Source organism: Bison bison, unplaced genomic scaffold, assembly GCF_000754665.1.
Source record: "Bison bison bison isolate TAMUID 2011002044 unplaced genomic scaffold, Bison_UMD1.0 scf7180017864118, whole genome shotgun sequence".
In the NCBI taxonomy this organism is placed as follows: Eukaryota; Metazoa; Chordata; class Mammalia; order Artiodactyla; family Bovidae; genus Bison; species Bison bison.
Genome location: NW_011494690.1, coordinates 1308616 through 1325491, shown reverse-complemented (window position 1 = coordinate 1325491; position 16876 = coordinate 1308616). Strand labels below are relative to the sequence as shown.

General features: G+C 40.0%; 1 protein-coding gene across 1 annotated transcript in view; it reads left to right on the top strand.

Annotated features, from left to right (window-relative positions):
* The first annotated feature begins 517 nt into the window (after window positions 1-517).
* The window catches only part of TMOD3 (tropomodulin 3 (ubiquitous)), an 88883-nt gene continuing 72524 nt past the window's right edge, over window positions 518-16876 (top strand). The window contains exon 1 of the mRNA XM_010839481.1: window positions 518-684. The gene's annotated coding sequence lies outside the window, so the exon portion shown is untranslated. The remainder of the gene's footprint in view (window positions 685-16876) is intronic.

Sequence of the window (16876 nt, the reverse complement as noted above, 5' to 3'; positions counted from 1 at the left end):
ACTTCAGTTCCACTGCCTGGTGTACAGCTTGTAGCTAAAATGGGGCTGAAACTGATCTCTGCAACATCATTCCTGGTTTCATACCTAAGGAACTCACTAGGGTCACAATGCCCTTGAGGTGACATCTCCTTATTTATGTCTCTCTCGTGTCTTGGCCTTTGTTTCCTTTTCTATCAGTTTTTCAAGAAAAATTTAGAGGACTCAAAGTCATGTCCTCGCATTAGCAACCAAGCATACAAGTCCTGCCGTGAGTCCCTCTTGACTAAAAGCCAAAGTAAAAAAGGAAATCTATACTAATGAGCCGTTAGCTTCTGTTTATAGCTCTCAAAGGGTCCAAGGTAGATAATTCCACGAGCAGAGGACGTTTCCTCTGGCTGGTGTTAAGTCTTGGTATTCACAGCCTCTTTCAACGTCCACCAAAAAGAAAATACCAGGGTTTCGCCGAGTCGCGCCCTCCTCGCTCGGACTACAACTCCCAGGATGCCTCCTCGATCTGGGAGTGCGCACGCGCGTCTGGGGGCGGAGTGGGAACCAGCGCCGTCGAGTTGGGGGAACGCCGGCGGGTGGATCCGACCACTCCCTGGGAGGCGGACGCAGGCGGACGGGCGGGTACTGGGAACCGAGCGGCAGGCAGTCCCCGCAGGTTTGTGAAGGAGGTCGGTGGCCGCAGCGGACGCCAGTTAGGTAAGCCCAGTCCGGTGCTTTCCAGGAAGGCCGTCTGCGGGCGCGGGCAGGGAGTCGCACCGGCCATGGTGGCTGAGGCGGGAGAGGTTGCTGCTTTCCAGCCGCCCGGCTTGCGATCTCCTTCCCTACCGATACCACTCGGGGAGCGAGGGGACGCTGGGGGTTGCTTCAGAGCTGACGGGCCGGGGGAGCAGCCGTGGGACGTGTTGGGGCGTCGCCCGCGGTGGAGGCGCGCGAACCCCGAGTTGCTGATGAATCACTCGGGGGCCCGGCCTCGTGGGGTTCGGGACCGGCCCCTTCCCCGCCGGGCTGGAGCTCGCGCGGGCCGCTGTCGTGAGAGCTCGAGGTGCCTGCCCCTTCCCCCTCGCCGGGGTGTAGCTCGGGGGACTAGCGTCTAAAGGTTTTTTTTCACCAAGACTCCTTCAAAGATTTCTGCTTGGTGAAAGTTGGAAAGAAAAAAAAAAAAGCAGGGCACACCCTTTCCTTTTTGATTGAAATCTGGCTTGTCTTGCGTTCCCCCTTTTGATCTATTTGCTGTTAGAATAAGTTCCTGGCTCCCATGCAGGACAGCTGGATCCGGCTGTGAAGTTTGTATGTTGGTTTGTTTTGAGGACGTGACTGGGTCGTTATATTTTTGCTTACAGAAATTGGGGTGTTACCTCTGCAAGCCTGCATTCTGATTACAAACAAGTGAGAACAGACATAGGGGTTTTTTTTTGTTTGTTTGGTTTGGTTTGGGGGGTTTTTTATGTTTAGTTAAGAATCGCATTTCCAACTTGCCCTTGGCTTCTCTTAAAACCAAAAGTCATCTGGTAATGAACATTGCAGTAAAACGTAATCCCAGGAGGTCGTACTTGAACAGGAAATAAGCCTGTGGAGATTTAAACTAGTTATGTGCGGTCTCCCTTGGTTTGTAACATTTTCATGCACCTCGTGTTTCTTTTTTCTGAGAATTCCTTCAGATTAATTTTTCAGATTAAATTGATTAATTAATTGGCCTGTCCAAAAATATATTAGGCTTAGAAAAATAATTTTCTTTAACCTCATTTACCTTTGCTAGTCTCTCCTTCCTAGTCCTAGGCACCTTTTAAAAGTTTTATTTATTTGATTGTTCTGGATCTTCATTGCCTCAGGCAGGCTTTCTCTAGTTGTGGCAAACGGGGGCTGGGGGGGTCTGTTATTCTTCCTTGGGTACGAGGGCTTCTTATTTCGGTGACACAGGTTAAAAGGCCAAGCGACTTTGCAGCACACCGGCTCAGTATTTGTGGCTCTCAGGCTTAGTTACACGCCGCCTGTGGAATCTTACCCACCTGTTTCCCCTGCCTTGGGAGACAGACTCTCATCCACTGTATCACCAGGGAAGTCCTTTGGCACCTTTTTTTTTTTTTAACCCTCTCACTTCTTTAAGAGCCAAAGTTATTTTATTAGAATACTTAGAATCACTTAACACATTTCTAGGAAAGTAAGGAAAAGGGAAAATGTCAAATGCAGTATATTTTGGCTTGTTTAGCTTGCTTGCTTTCAAAGCTCTCAGGATTTCTAGTTTGTTCATCTTTAAAATGAGGTTGTTCGGCCAGATGACCCCAAGATTATCAGCCCTAAATACCTGACTTTAAAAATTCATTTTATTCATTCAGGGAACATTGAGCACACCTGTCCTTCCGAGCCCTTGTACTAGGTATAAAGGAACAAAAATAGTTCTTTAGGATGTCACTGACCTAATGCTCAATTTGTGTGTGTTGTTATGACTAATTCCAAAGTTTTGTGGTATATCTTCCAGGTCAAATTACTCTGCAATGAGTAACTTCACCTAAAGTTAAATACTTACAGGTCAAATCCAGTTACGGTGCTCAGATTCCTCTAATCAGATTTTTCAAATTTCAGCTCCTGGTTTATTTAAATGAAACACAGATTCATCACAACAGAAAGGACTTGAATGGGGTAGAGTGACGCTTCTCACCATAAATTACCCAGTGTCTGGTAGCTTTGAAGTGGGGCCTTTGTATCTTCTGGTCAGATAGGGAATACTGTAGTTGCATTGGGAAATGACACTTGGAATATGAAGGGCTGAGAGATGTTTTAGGGTGTTTATAATGACAGTTTAAAGACCAGTGCTGATAGCTGTGATATGAGATGCATAGCAATGGCTTTTTCCAACCCTCTTTCATTATTAAAAATAATAATAATCCTTCTCTCTAACAAAAATAATTTCCTTCCCAAGGTTTTGCCCTTTCTTTTTTCTCTTTTGCTCCTTCCCTTCTCCTTTCTCTTTGTTGTATTCTCTGATCTTTTTTTCCCATCTCTCTTCCTCTTTCACCCTCACACGTTTTCACTCATATTAATTCGGTAATTCACTGATTCAACATGTGTTTTGCCCCCACCTGTACAAGACCCTGTCTTAGGCTTCTGGTGACTACAGACATAGAAGATATATATATATTTTTTTTTGTCTGAGAGTCTGCTGTCTCCGAGATTAGGCATGTGTACTTGTTTATAGTTCAGAGCACTGTAAGTTTGTCTGTAGGGAATAAAAACATGCTGTAGGAGTTCAGAGGGAGAGATCTTCAACAGTCATGGGAGTAGGTAACAAATGAAGTCATCTTTTTTCCACTAAATGATCATCTGCATTCCCCTAGGCTATATACTCTCTATACTGTTTGAATGTATTTATAATATATCTACATAGAATAGAGTGCAACTTCAAAAGTTTATTTGGAACCTGGAGTGAGGTGGCTTTATGAAAATCAGTTAGATCTGAGCACTGTCCTGTGGAGGGTAAGAGGTGGTCAAGATGAAAACAGACCTGGAAAGAGGCACAGAGAACTCAGTGATAACAGTAGAAAAGGTCTCAGTGAGTTTTAGGTGTTTGTGATGTACACTGCTGCTGTTCTTTAGTATATGTTATCTTTTAAAGATCAAATTACCTGGCAAATTATTCTTCATGCTTTTCAGTTGTCCTTAAATTTAAACATACATGACTCTGTCTTGATTGAAGTAGTTGAGAGCCTTATTCTTTGGGTTGTAATAATTGCCAAAATACTATCTCCCATCCTTGCTAACATCCAATTTAGCTGCCTTTTCCTTTCTCAGTTTTATTTCAGACCCTCTAAAATGACAACTATAAAATCATATTAGAAAAAATTTTTTTACCGAACTTCTCACAGTCCATTAGGCATGTATTGAAATTTGTGAATAGTCAAAGTTGATTTGACATTAATGAAACCTGAACATGAACACATATACTTTTGATCTATATACCTATAGGCATCTGTAACCCACTAGGTGGTTTACAATAACGAAGGAATAGAGAGGTGAATAGCAAGTAATTGAACATGTATGTGTGTGGTATTCTAAAATTTCATTTGAAACAAAATCATTAACTTCTGTCTTGAAGCAGAGTACTACATTGTATTTTTTCTTTTTTTTTTTTTTAACTGAGGTATAATTCACATTCCATAGAATGCACACATCTTCAATAGTTCAAGTAGTTCTGTCCATTTTATACACTGTTGTAACTGCTACTAACGAGATAGAACATATTTTTATCACCATAGAAAGTACCCTCATGCCCCTTTCCAGCCATTTCCTTTACACATTCTCCGGCCACCACTTTCTTACTCCCTATTTCTGACACCATAGGTTTGTTTTGCCTAGTCTTGGACTTGACATAAATGGTAACAGAATGTTTCTGAGATTTGTCAGTGTTGTGTGTATCAGTGGTAGGTAGTATCAGTGGTTTCTCTTTTACTGATGGATAGTATTCCATTGTATGAATATACTCCAATTTGTGTATCTCATTTCCTCTTGATGGATATTTGGGCTATTTCTGGATTTGAGTTGTTAGGAATAAAGTTGTTATGAACGTTTTATGAGTCTTGTGTGGATAAGTGTTTTATTTCTCTTTAGAAGTTCCTAAGAGTAGATTTACTGAGTCATAGGGTAAGATGTATGTTTAATTTTATTAAAAAGTTGCCAAACAGGTCTCTAGAGTGGTTTATGTGAGTTCTAGTTGCCAAATTTTAATGTCACCAAATTTTAGTGCCATCAGCCCTTTTTATTTTAGTCATACTAAAGGATATAAAATGGTACCTCACTATAGTTTTAATTTGCTTTCTTTTTTGATGATTAAGGATGTTGAGTGCTTTGCATGCTCAGTGTATCTGATTCTTTGCCATCCCCTGGACTTAGCCCACCGGCCTCCTCTGTCCATGGGATTTGCCAGGCAAGAATACTAGAATGGGTTGCCATCCTCTTCCAGGGGATCTTCCTGACCCAGGGATCGAACTGGGTCTCTCGCATTGCTGGCAGACGCTTTACCCTCTGAGCCACCAGGGAAGCCCCAAGGCTGCTTAGTATTGTTTTAATATAGAAAGCATTCAGTGGGGTCAAGGAATGGTCCTGAGGCCAGCCATCTTTTCAGGGTGAGGAAAGCCAATTTAGCCTTTATAAAGTTAGAGGATCTGCATGTACACATAATGGGTTTTGATACTCTTACCAGTAAGTTCCCCTGCTTAAGTGACATGATTGGTCTGTTAATTTCTATATTCTCTAATGTGGAAGGAAGCAGGAAGGCACCTGCCTTTGTTTAGCACGTGCGCACACACACACACACATATATAAGGCTTCCCTGGTGGCTCAGATGGTAAAGAATCTGCCTGCAATGCAGGAGACCCAGGTTCAGTCCCTCGGTCAGGAAGATCCCCTGGAGAAGGGAATGGCAACTCACTCCATTATTCTTGCCTGGAAATTCCCATGGATAGAGGAGCCTGGTGGGCTACAGTCCACCGGGTCGCTAAGAGTCAGACACAACTGAGCGACTGACACATATATATACACATAGTCATATATATATAAAACCCATGCATTTTAGTTTTCATCTTTCTGCTACACTACTTCAGTCCAATCCTTTTTGACACACAGTTCCTGACTTTGTCTTGAAACAATTTCTAAGGTTGGTTCTTTTTTCTTGGTTATCAGATTATCAGATTTTATTGACTGATAACACAGTAACATTTTAAAAAGAACATCACCTTAATCATATTACTCTAATATAACTATTTTGTTTTTTCTCATTTCCTTCCAGGCTCTGTTCATCCACATACATATTTTTATGGTTGAAATCATAGTGAACATGTCCTTTTCTGTGGTAACCAGTGGACACCGTGTTCTGTATGTGGGTCACCCTTGTCAGTAAAGACAAATAAAGCTGGAGATGGAGATGAGACCACTAGGGGACTTAGCAGTGGGAAACCTTGAAACTAAAGCTTGATTGAAATTGAAGTAGAAGACAGTTGAGATTTTCGAAAATAGAGTTACCCTTCCATGGAAATGCAGGACAACTTTGGTTTCCTTATTCTTTTTCTATTTAATGTATAACAGCTTTCAGTTCAGTTCAGTTCAGTAACAGCTTTATTGAAATATAATTCACATATACAGTTCATGTGATGGAAAGAGCCGACTTATAGGAAAAGAACCTGAAGATAGGGAAGATTGAAGGCAGAAGAAGGGGACGACAGAGGATGAGATGGTTGGATGGCATCACTAATTCAATGGACATGAGTTTGGGCAAACTCCGGGAGATAGTGAAGGACAGGGAAGCCTGGTGTGCTGCAGTCCAGGAGGTCGAAAAGAGTCAGACACGACTCAGCAACTGAACGACAACAGCATACAGTTCACTCACTTAAAGTGTAAAAGACAGTGGATTTCAGTATATTCATAGAGTTGGGTAACCGTCACCACAATTCATTTTAGAACATTCTCATTACATCAAAAAGTAACCCCGTGCCCATTAGTAGTCACTACCCACTTCCTCCCAACCCCCCTAGCCATAAGCAACTGTTGTACTTTCTGTCTATGAATTTGCCTGTTCTGGACATTTCATATAAATGTCATACAATACATCATCTTTTGTGACAGACTTCTTTTGCCCTTATACTCTTTCTTGTTTTTCCTCTTTTTGCTTGTTTTCTATTTATTATTTCACCCTTTTAATAATTCACTTTGAGAATTGTACCACAGGCTAGGTTCCTCCACAGACATGCACCCTTTTTGATCTGTAGAGAGAGACACTCCCTCGGGTATGTGTGCTCAAACACACCTACTGTCTGAGGGAAGAACACAAACACACCAAGACACACTTAAAATCTAAGGTAATTGATACATGGAGATTACTCTTTAAAAATGACAGTTTTACATCTGGGCACATCTAAGCACTAATATCACTACAAGTATGCACATGTGAACATAATTCCTGAAGCGCATGTGAGAAAACGGGTGGAAATATGGTAAGCTGGGAGGAAATGAGGCATGAGTGGACAAGAGTGAATGAGAACTGATGGTAAGTTGAGTTTATTTCAAGTATATTCTCCTGGTGTTAAAACACTTCCTGAAACTATCAATCTGTTAAATCAGTAGCAATCGTCATGTTTGTATTATTTAATATGTACCAATATATTGGCTCAGAGGTTAAAGCGTCTGCCTCCAATGCAGGAGACCCAGGTTCGATCCCTGGGTCAGGAAGATCCCCTGGAGAAGGAAATGGCAACCCACTCCAGTATTCTTGCCTGGAGAATCCCATGGATGGAGGAGCCTGGTAGGCTACAGTCCACGGGGTTCCAAAGAGTCTGACGCGACTGAGTGATTTCACTTTCACTTTCATAGACTTGTATGTAAGATTGTTGTAGTTAGCTTAGATTTGATATACCCAGGATTTATTTTTGTTCATGGTGGGTGATTATTAACCCAAGTTAGTATTCTTAAAGAACTGTTCCCCCCCCCCCACTTTGTCATAATGGCCTCTGGGCTACTTGGCTTGGCTTGAAGGTGGGATTGGAGGGGTGGTTGGGATGGGGGAGTGGGGAAGTAGGGAAGAAAGATTATTATGATTAGGAAAAATCAGTAAAGGATTATTTAAAAGTCAACCCCCTCCATTTGTTTGTCCCAAAGAACTACAGTATCTTAGAGAAGATGGTAGAACCATACACAGAAATGGACCTTGGTGGATTTACACATTTTTATCTCTACCAAGCCCTCTGTGCAGCTACACCTGCTTTAGCTTTGCCACTTTTGAGCCCCTGTTAGTCCTCCTTGTCAAAGAGTCTCACTTCCTGTTCTCCTCTAAGACATCATTTGCTCTCCACCAGGGTACAGGTCTCGTCACTGCATTCAGCTTCTTAGCCTTCCCATCTGCCATTTCCTCTTGTCTATCTTTTCCCACTGCTAAATAGGAGTTCTGGCTTATAACTCCTTCTGAGTCAGATACTAGGGGAGCCTCTTCAAAGAAATGTTTGAACCAGTCCCTGAAAGAACGGGTCTCAACGTGAGCAGAGGGTGAAAGGACATTTCAGGTGTAATGAGCAGTGTTATCTGAGGGCTGGAGGCAGAAGAGCAGGGAACCATGTTTACTTCGTTGCTGTAATACAGAGGATCATGTCTTTCCTTTTAAGTTTCTTCCTTTCCTTTCCCTGGCTCCCTTCTCATCCTCCTCCCATCCCTTTTTAACATGTACTTTGATCTTCTAGCTTCAAATATAGCTCCGCCCTGCTATCTGGATACAAGATCCTTCCCTGATCACCCACAGTGATCTCTGAACTTCTGTAGTACTAATTGCTGGTACCATTCTTTTGTCAGTTATTTATATATTGCCTTAATTTAAAAAACAACACACACACACACAAAAGCTTTATGTGCATGTCTCATTTTCCCAAAATAGAGTTTATTAATCAGGGTTCTTAGGTCTCAGAACACTACCCGCTTAAGCTAGCTTACTCGAAGTTATGGCAGAAAGGCTGGGAGTTATAGCGGGTGTTACCCAGTTAAGGTGCCTGAGCTCCTTGCACCGAACTACAGCTGGAACCCAGAGCAGGCACTTGGAAAGCTCCTGTCCTCCTCCCCCTGAACAGTTTACATGGGCTCTCTTCAGCTTCTGTGCTTCCTCTCCATTCCAGAGCAGTAATTTGGATTTTTTAAAATATCGTCTGTCTTTGTAACTGAGTTTCTTGGTGCCCTCTTAAATCTTACACCTGTGGCAAATGTCCCAGCCCTGCTCCATCCTCTCCTGACTTTCTCTGTTTTCCTTTGGCTTCTGCTTCCCCCTTAGCTTCAGCTTAATTTGTGACTTTGGCTTGCTATGAGGCTGCCTCCAGACTAGACTGGACGACATATGATCTCTCAACTTAGGTTTTGTTTCCCAGCTTTTCAGATTCCTGAAGATGGATTTGATCTTTCTTAGGCTAGGGGTACTCCCTGTACTGAACATCTGTGAGGAAGGAGGCATTGTTATGGCTGTGTGCTTCAAAAGGCCTGAGGTAAGGGAGGTCTCAGACAAGGTGGTTTAGGGTTGGTCATCCCCAGCCCTGCTTACTTTGGTACCAGAGGTCATTGTGTTTTTGTATCTGCACTGCATCTGGCAGATTGACAGCTAAAAAGTAGGTGTGTCTCTTTAGCATCAGTTTATTGCTATGACTTCTGGCCTGGAAAATCCAATGGGCGGAGGAACCTGGTAGGCTACAGTCCATGGGGTTGCAGAGTCGGACACGACTGAGCAACTTCACTTTCCACTTTCTGACCATTAGAATTAACTTTGGGGCATAACAGGCAAATCAGAGCAATATTTTTAATATTAAAAATAAATTACCAAAGTTTGTTTTATCATCATTTGAAAGATTTCTCATTTTAGAGCAAATCAACTATTTTTTAAACATTTTTGAAATGTATTTCCTAGTTCAGAAGGAATAGAATATTGATAATCAATTAAATAAAAAGCGATAATAAGTTTTTACTGACTCTGCCCCCAGTCCTATTTGGACTGTTAAAATCAGGTCCTCCCATCATAGATCTCAAATCTTACTGAGTCCCACTCCCTTCTAATTTTGTTATACATTTAGTATCTGCTATGCTGCAAGCCCTGTACTGAGCTGATAATATAAAAATAAATGCCTGCCCTTAAAAGACTCTTGGCCTATGAAGAAAATAGATATTAAGCAACTGATTATATTATGAGATAAATGTTGATAGAAGTGTAGGCAAAGTGGTGACTTAACATCTCTCTTGTGCTGCTTTCTTTGTACATTTGTCATCTCTCACTTTTTTATAATCTTTTTTCAGTCTTCATTGCTCTCACCCAGAATTTTCAATTAATCACTTGGATTATATGGATCTCAATATGATATCTCATTTACCTAGCATGAACCAATGAAGCTATTCCTTTAAAATGAACTTTGAAGATAATGACTTTATTAGCCAAAATTTATCAAACATCTGCTCTATGTCAAGAACTGTTTTGATTTAGATGTATTCATTTGATGAATTAATATATCAGCTGCCTGAGATAGGTACTGTTGTTATTCTCATTTTACAGATGAGAAAACAGAGACAAAAGGTCACTCCCTAGCTTGCCCAAGTTTGCAAAGAGAACTGTCTGTAAGAAGACTAAGTTCTTTTTAAAAATCTATTTTAAATGTCATTTTTGGTAAAATGCATTATAAAGCTCTTCCTGGTCTTAAATTCTTTTAGGATGATTTGGAGGATGTAGAATTCAGAGTTCATTGTGTTCAGCTGAACATGCATACCCTTGTGCATCAGGTATTATTCTGTGCTGCTGATTTGCCTTCTGAGGTTGTTGGCAGTTTGGAGGTAGTTATATTACATTGCCCCACACTTCTGTGTTTTTTTATGGTTTTTCCTTCTCTTGCCTTCAGCTGTGGCTTCTTTTGCCAATTACTGCCATTTCAGCAACTTGGTTCTGTTAGTATGTGGTGTGTAGTAACATAAAAGTAAAAACTGGTAGAAAGTATTTTATAGAGGCAGCATGATAGAGTGTAAAAAACGGATTTTAGGGTCAGGTTCAAATCTCACATCCATTGTTGAGAAGGAAGTTATGTATCCTTGGGCAGGCTCTTTATCCTGAGCCTCAGTTTCATCATCTATGAAATGGGGATAGCAATATTTTAAATATTTTGCCATGAGGAGATGTATTTGCTAAAGTAGCTGACACATAACAGGTATGCAAATAAAAATCATTCCTTTATTTTTCTCTTCATTATGTTGGAGTATGACATATGGCCTCTTTGTTAATCTGAGAACTCAGATTAATGAAAGAAATTTGTTACTAAGATGTAAGAAAGATATAGACAGTCTTATTCTAATACTTAAAAATTTTAGTTTATAGTTGGCATCAAGTGTCCATTTGAATATTATCCTAAACTCCTGTTTTGGGTCTTATACTAAGCTCTTAGTAACCTCCTCCCCTTCTCTGCATTAAATTAAGTGGCCTTTACTCCTTTCTATGTGGCTTTCTTGATTTCCTTTGTTTGCTGTTAAAGGAAAAATGTCCCTAGCCCTTACTAAAAGAACGTATGCCAAGGTGGACATTATGACCTTGGGGACAGTAAACCAAGCATCTTGACCAATAGCAATGATTTCTAAGATTTCCTTTCTTTCATCACTTCCGCTTTTTTCCAACTATCAACAGTCTTAAATATTAGTTTTTCTTTCCACCCCACCCCTTCCATTTCTCCTTTCTCCTGAACTATCCCCACTAGCTGCACAGTTCTATTTCATTAGTTTTATATGGTTTGGTTTTTATTGTATGTATATGTATTTCTCAAAGACTATATTTTGATACTTTTTATTATTATTGGAAGCTCTACTATTGTAATATGATGAAAATTTTCGGCTTTTGCACCAGAGGTTTTGTGCCTTCTGTCTTGAAATTCCAATAAAAACCCGTGGTACCCTCTCCTTACGGGACTGTGAGATGCTTCACCACAAGCAAGTACGCCAGCTCAAGTCACCCCAAAGATTTTTAAACAGTTTTACTGAAGCATAATTTATGTATCATAAAGTTTATCCACTTTAAGTGTACAATTCAGTAACAGCAGATAACTTTCTCTTCTCAAAAAATATTGAGTGCTGTCTTTAGTCTATAGGAGGATAGTCATCTTGGCCTTCTCCCTTTCTGTTCCTGAGATCACTTGTGGTGGGCTGTGTGATCTTGCTCCTGGTTGCCAAGTGGTTACTTACGTGTCTCCATCTGTTGATCATTGCTTCAGTTATTCACTTGGGATACCATAGTATCTCATCAACGGTGTTGTTCTCTATGCTTGGGACACAAAGTCAAAGTGTTGGGATAGTGCTGTTTTCTTGAAGAATGGCTCCTTTTGGCATTAAGTGAGGGAACTCATTCTTTGCTGTTAGGTGTTCTTCACCTGTTGAGAATTATACCCTAATTCCTACCCCTTGAGACATTAGGACATGTTATGTAAATTATAGGCATGTGCCTCTCCAAACATAACTGCTTCTCTATGTTAGTCTGAAAATTAATTGCTATGGCAAAGCTTGGTGTGTCCCTGGTCTCCTGAAATTGATTAGGGTAAAATGAGTGGTGTCCCTAAAAGTCACACGTGTGCTACTTCTCCAATGTTAGGTATGAAATACTTCACCATGTAGGAGTAAGGCACAGTCCAAGGGGAGCATGCATTCATAGCAGACAGGGCACCAGACACCTGAGTTAATGAAAGTGCTGGGGCTAAATGGGGTGGTGCATCTTGAGCATTGTTAACCTTCAGGGTGGAAAAGAGGCCACGTAGCCTGGGAGGAGCTAGGAAAGGCTTTGAGGAAGATGGACTTGAGCTAATCTTTGAAGGGTATGCAAATTTGGATAGGATGGAGAAGTGAAATTTGGCACTGGGGTAGGGAGGATTGTTGAAGAGAAGTGCAGTCCATTTGGGGCAACAAATGAGCCACAGATGTAAAGGTGAACTTTAGGATATTTGTGTGACCTTGAGCCAGCTTGATTAGACCTGAAGATTCCTAATAATCCTTAGTTAAAAAGTAGAAAGGTGGAGTTTTAGGAAAATCACCCAAGAAACTGTCAAAATACAAACCATTAACAAATAAAAATGAATTCTAAGCAAACAAGTGTAATGTAGAAGCACTGTTTGAGGAAGCGTAGTTGGGTGACTATGATCAAGATCGTTAGAGCAGGAAAGCAAAAGCTTACGTCAGGCAAGGAGTTCATTTGTCCCTAGGAAAGAGGGCTTGGTAAAGCATTGTTTTCACTTCCTCTCTTTATGAGACTCCAGAAATTTTCCTAGGTACTGGAACCATTCCTGGGATGAGGCAGAGTCCAGAAACAGAAATCTTTAAAGGCCTGCACAGAACTTTGGGAAAGCTAAAGTGATTCCTCTTGATGTTTCCTTAGAGAAAAACACCCCAAAACTGGCCCCTTCCCAGTTTGAGTTTTAATTATATAAGGCCTTTGGTCCCAAGCTTCTGGAGCTTTGGAGAATTGATAATTATATATCTCTTTAAATGATTTTTGCTATTGGTCTCATAAATTGTTAGATTTTCCCCTTAATGTTCTGAAATTCTTTTAACAGTACTCTTTTTTTTTTAATTTATTTTATTTTATTTTTTAGCTGTACAATATTGTACTGGTTTTGCCATATATCAACATGAATCTGCCACACTCTTTAATGAAACTTTTTGTTATGGCATGCATAAACTCAGAGGCAATATTTGTCACTGTTTTTCATACACAACTGCAAAGTAAAATGAATGATTTATTTGTTATTTAAATTAAAAATTACATGTGCGTGATACAGAACTCAAAAGGGTCCGCTGGAGATCTAGTGCACACTCTCCCTGTTTCTTTAGTTCTCTAATTTGTCTCTGGTTCTTATGAGCCCTTCCAGAGTTGGTTCCAAGGCCCTTATTTTTAAAACTTGAGTGATCCTAGACTTTTAGAAAGACCATAAGGATCATTTGTTTACCATTAGTATTTTTTGTGGTAATAGAGAAAAGTGCCAGATTTGAGGAATGGACATGGATGAATTAATGGGGTTAATTGAGTCACTCAATCTAAAATTTCTTTGACTATCACCTTCTGAAACTAAAGCATTTATGAAGCCTGTTTCCCAAACACCTCTTTCCTAGATTCTAAATCTGTTTTCCCAATCTATTTTCCTTGTTCTAAAGTCTTTTCCCTAATATCTTCTAGTACTGTCCTATTTTTGAGTGTCTTGGTTTTAAATTTTAATTGAAATAGAGACAGAAGTTACTTGTAAATTTATTTTTAAAAGAAAAAATGAAGTAACAAGGCAGAAGTGCATATGCTGCTTTATACTTCAGCATTTTTACTATATTAATAAAATTTGTATTTAATTTTGTGACTAAAATTCTTTTGCATTCATTCTTATGATTTATTATGTATTGGGAATTCATATTTTCATAGAACCATTTCTAATTTTATTTTGGAAAAATAGGAAATGATCTGTAGAAATTTGCTTTATTTGGCAACTTTCCAAGAAAGCATTTATTAATATGGTCATTCCACTTTAACTTCTTCTCTAGTGCATAACAACATAGGCCCATGTTTGACTTCATTATTTACTTTTTTTGTTGTTTAATCTGTTCTTGTTTTCCAAGTCGCTTTCCTAAAGTGTTTCACTTTGTGGTTTTTGAGCTTACCTAGCATGATTCAGAGAAGGCAATGGCACCCCACTCCAGTACTCTTGCCTGGAAAATCCCATGGATGGAGGAGCCTGGTAGGCTGCAGTCCATGGGGTCATGAAGAGTTGGGCACGACTGAGTGACTTCACCTTGACTTTTCACTTTCATGCATTGGAGAAGGAAATGGCAACCCACTCCAGTGTTCTTGCCTGGAGAATCCCAGGGACGGCAGAGCTGGTGGGCTGCCGTCTATGGGGTCTCACAGAATCGGACACGACTGAAGCGACTTAGCAGCAGCAGCAGCATGATTCAGCACTCATATTTTCCCTTTCTGCTTCTACATTGTTCATCCTGACAGCGATAAGGGCAAGTTACTATTTTTTCCCTCAAGTTTGGTTAGTATTTCTTTAAGATCACAGACATTAGAGCTAGAAGAGACCTGAGGACATTGGAGTTGGGAATGAAGTTAATAGGCTTTATCCCTTTCCCACTTCTCATCTGTTGGTAGTGGCTGCCTGAAGACTGAGGAGAGTTTACGCTGACTGGGAGAAGGCTGTTTGATTTGCTGTGTCTGGACCTGGAGGAGTCTATTGTCAGAACTAAGACATATCTTGGTTATTCCTCATCTAGCCTGAAAAACTGAGAAGGGAAGTAACTTGCTCAAAGTCACAGAGCCCTTACGTCCATGGATCTACTGACCCCCAATGTTTGGAACTAAATGCTAAGCTTTTCTCTCCCCAAGAATTCTGGATTACTTTCTGTATTTTTTGGTTTGTGTTTGTTTTTTTCTCCTTGAGGGATAAGTGAATTCTATTAAGTATTGGGTTGGCCAAAAAGTTTGCTTATTTTTTTCCATACCATGGCTCTAGTTGTGCTCGGTTGTCTTTAACTTCATTTAAGACAGTTTTGTTAGATTGTATTGTGACAGCTGTTATATCAGTGTGGCATTAAAAAAAAAAAAAACAAAATAGGTCAGTTTTTATGTAGCCATTTTAATATTGAAGGTGGAAGGAAAAGAGCATTTTCAGCATATTATGCTATATTATTTCAAGAAAGGTAAAAACACAATTGAAATGTGAAAAAAGATTTGTGCAGCATATGGAGAAAGTACTATGATTGAACATGTCAAAAGTGGTTTGCAAAGTTTCATGGTGGAAATTTCTCACTGAACAGTGCTCCAGTCAGTTGACACTGATAGTGATCAAATAGAACAGTCAGCATTATACCATGTGGGAGACAGCCAACATACTCAAATCATCCAAATCAAGCATTGAGAATCATGTGCACCAGCTTGGTTATGTTTATCGGTGGTTATGTTAATGGTTTTCACGTAAGTTAAGTGAAAAACCTTGATTGTGTTTCTGCATGTGATTCTCTAAAACATAATGAGAGTGTTCTGTTTTTAAAACAAATTGTGATGGCGATGAAAACTGGACACTGTACAATGTGGGGAAGTGCAGTGAACCACCACCAACCACACCAAAGATCGGTCTTTATCTAAATAAGTTGATATTGTGTACATGGTGGAACTGGAAGGGAGTCCTCTATTAGGAGCTCCTTCTGAAAAACCAAATGATTCATTCCAACAAGTACTGCTCCCAGTTAGACCAACTGAAAGCAGCACTCAATGAGAAGTGTCCAGAATTAGTCAACAGAAAACCCAAAGTCTTCTGTCAAGATAACGCAAGATTGCATGTTTCTTTGATGGCTAGGCAAACACTATTACAAACACTATTGGCTGGGAAGTTCTGATTCGTTTGTTCTGTTCACCAGACGTTGAACCTTCAGAGTCCATTTATTTTGGTCTTTACCATGTTCTCTAAGTGGAAAAAAATTCAATTCTCTGGAAGATTGTAAAAAGTACCTGGAACACTTCTTTGCTCAAAAAGATAAAATGTTTTAGAAAGATGGAATTATGAAGTTCCTTGAAAAATGACAGAAGGTAGTGATACAAAATGGTGAATATGTTGTTCAATGAGGTTTTTGGCGAAAATGAAAAATGTATCTTTTATTTTTACTTAAAAACCCAAGGAACTTTTTTGCTAACCCAATATTTCAATTTGTCATAGTCTGTTGTGTCTTCAGGAAAGACTCAGAAGTTTTCATCAGGCAGTTTAGAAATAAAATTTTCCTCATTCTAGGAAAGAAAGGGGACTTGAGTTATAGTCTAGCTAAAACTGAGAACTTTCTTTTCACTTATTTTTAAGACTGAAAAGTTTTCCTATTAAACTTTTAAAACTTGCTATATTTTCCTCATTACAATACAACCAGACTTACCCTCCAAAAAAGGTGGGGGAAGGTAGAATTTTAGTAGAAAGGATGAATTTTATTAGAGATTGTTGGTTCAAAACAAAATCTGGTCTGGAAGGATTAAAACACTAGCAGATATATCACCTGTACTAGTTGACATTTTGGGCAAGATTGTGCATTATTTTGTAATTACAGATACAAGTATCACAACACAGATAACAATAGTAGCTGTATTCTGTGTGTATGTTATGGATATGGGCTTATTGTGATGGCTTCAGTTCAGTTCAGTTGCTCAGTCATGTCTGACTCTTTGCGACCCCATGAATTGCAGCACACCAGGCCTCCCTGTCCATCACCAACTCCCAGAGTTCACTCAAACTCACATCCATCGAGTCAGTGATGCCATCCAGCCATCTCATCCTCTTTCATCCCCTTCTCCTCCTGCCCCCAATCCTTCCCAGCATCAGAGTCTTTTCCAATGAGTCAACTC